This window comes from Octopus bimaculoides, chromosome 6, assembly GCF_001194135.2.
Source record: "Octopus bimaculoides isolate UCB-OBI-ISO-001 chromosome 6, ASM119413v2, whole genome shotgun sequence".
Taxonomy (NCBI): domain Eukaryota; kingdom Metazoa; phylum Mollusca; class Cephalopoda; order Octopoda; family Octopodidae; genus Octopus; species Octopus bimaculoides.
Window position 1 is genome coordinate 74,382,810 of NC_068986.1, and position 3,017 is coordinate 74,385,826.

Sequence of the window (3,017 nt, forward strand, 5' to 3'; positions counted from 1 at the left end):
AGAGATTGTTAGATAGTTATGCTTATAAATATACATACAGATGTGTATATATATATATGTGTATGTTTATTACATGTGTTTTTGAAATGATGTGATATATGTTTTCGTTTGTGTATATGTTTGTACAACAATCTGATACAAAAATTCAAATGAAATAAGTAAACAAATGAATAAAGAAAACATTAATGAAACAAACAAAACAAAGAAGGAAAAATATGGCAGTGCTTCAGCATGTATGATTTAATGGTTTCAACTTATAGAATCATAAAGAAAATCTTTTCCTTTTCCTTTATTTTCTTCACATTGTAAGCTTCCTGCTTGTCAATATTGGTAATCCAATATGGCATCAAGGAAAATGTATTTGTTGCTGGATGTGCAGCAAGTTGAGTTTTATACAGTAACCAGAGATGCTTGAGTTTGTGCGTGTGTATGTTTAAATAAAGTGATATTCTGTATTATTATCATTATTATTATTAATATTATTATTATTATTATTATTATTATTATATTGTGTTTGTTTGTGTGTCTAACTGTGTATTTGCACAGTTTTATATACATATCCACATTTAAGTGGCGTTTGGCAAATTACATATCATTTAAAATCATTACAAATTAAAACTGACTAAAACGTTGAATGTATCTGTATTCAGCTGTACAAAGAAGTGTAATTGGAAAAAGATAAAATTTAGCTTCCATATTACTTAAACAGTACATATGTTAATATCTATAGAAAGTAGATACTCTTATAGAAACAGTATCTTAGATAATAGAATCAACTGCTATGGAAATATTGTATAAAGATGGTGATGTTTAAGAATCTTATTACTGGCTGTTTCGGGAGGAACCTCTTTGAAGTATGTTGTTTGGTAGGACTGGATTATAATCCACGTGCTTGTAAGTACCAATTTTGCAGTAGGTGTATTGTTGTACCTCCAAGTATGGCCTGTTAGGTATGGTTTGGTATGAATGAACAAAAGCAGGTTCCACTCTCTATTATTTGAGAGTTCATAGTTGGTTTAACAGTTGGAAGAAGAGAGTCCTTCATATCTTTTTCCTTCTAACTTTTACTTGTTTCAGTCACTGGATTGTGGCCATGCTGGAGCACTGCCTTGACTGGATTAGTGGATTAGTCAAAACAAAATTGACTCTGGCACTTACAGTTTTAAGTCTGGTACTGATTCTATTAGCCATGTTTGCTGAACTGCTAAGTTACAGGGACATGAACAAACTGATATTGGTTCTCAAGGAGTGAGAGGAACAAACACAAATATGTATACTTCAACCATATAACCACACATGTACTTTTCTTGGACTATTCTTTGCCTTCTCTCTGGAGCTTTCCTTTTTCCACTTTCTGATGAAGAGCCATACTCAAAACATCTCCCCACCTTTTTTTCCATCTTAAACTGAATGTCATCCTAATATATTCACTTTGTACATATTTTTGACATTTGTCATTTTTATTTTTATTTTTTGATTTACCTTTACACACACACACACACACACACACACACACACACACACACACATATATATATATATATATATTCATATACTCTGTGGAGTGGTTGGTGTTAGGAAGGGCATCCAGCTGTAAAAACCTTACCAAAATAGACAAAGAAGTCTGGTGTGATCTTCTACCTGGCCAGCTCCTGTCAAGCTGTCCAACCTATATAATGATGATAATGATGATGATGGGCTTCCACACAGTTTCCCTTGACCAAATTCACTCACCAGGCATTGGTCAGTTCAGGACTGATCAATGCAGGAGACACTTGCCTGAGGTGCCTTGCAGTGGAGCTGAACCCAAAACCCGTGTGATCGCAAAGCACAAAACAAGTTTGCTCTGACTAATAAGCCAATCACTCTGAATGATGCAAACAACAAGAACAATTCCAACAACAATTTTATTATCCATTTCACAACCATAGTAAACCAGGGACAATTTCATTGTTCATAGAACAACAACTACAACAACAACAGAACCAATCTTATCTATAGAACAAGAATAACAGAAAACATCTACAAGTAATAATGCTATCATGTTAACAGGTAAAAAAAAAACTTATGATAATGGTGGGGGTGTGTGCTTGAGGTGGGTGTGTGTGCTTGAGGTGGGGTGATGGTAAAGGGTATGTGTGCAGTGGTGGTGGTGGTGGTGGTAGTAGTGGTGGTTATCAAGGTAGGCAAACATGACACAGTGAAGTCTCATGGATTTCAATAAATTTGTACAACATGAGGAGGAAGACTTTCTCCCTTTCTTTGCAGCATACAAACTTAATCAGTGTTAACAACACTGTTAGTAACTCCAAACATACATAACAACACCACCAACACCACCTCCACCGCCACCACCACCACCTACACCACCACCAACACAACAACAACAACTGTTACAGGACACACACTGCGCTATCAGCTTGTTACACCACCACCACCACTACCAACTCCTACCACTACTACTATCATCACTACTGCTACCACCACCATCTTTGTATCATATCCAATATTGCAATCACCACCACCACTACCATCATCACAACCACCACCACCACCACCACTACCTTTGTATCACATCCACCACTGCAATCACCACCACCACCTCCATCATCACCATCCTTCCATCACCAACTCCCACTGCCACCACCACCACTTAATTTGCAGCCTGCTGTACACTGTCTGATTGACAATGGTGCAGTGCAGTCAAGTGCATCTTCTGTGCATAAACATATTTTAACTGTGTGCAGTGTTGTAATGATTAATGGATTCACCCTATGAATATAGGTGAAATGGCATCCCTTCACGTGAATGTATGATGTACATCTACATGTTCACTCGCACAGACACATACATACATACATGCACACACACACACACACATGCATGCACTCATGTACACTCACGTGCCTTTACCTATTCACCCACGCATCTTCACAAACACACATGTACACACACGCACACACACACAACATATGCATACATCTGTTTATACAGACACAATTAGACACACTCACACA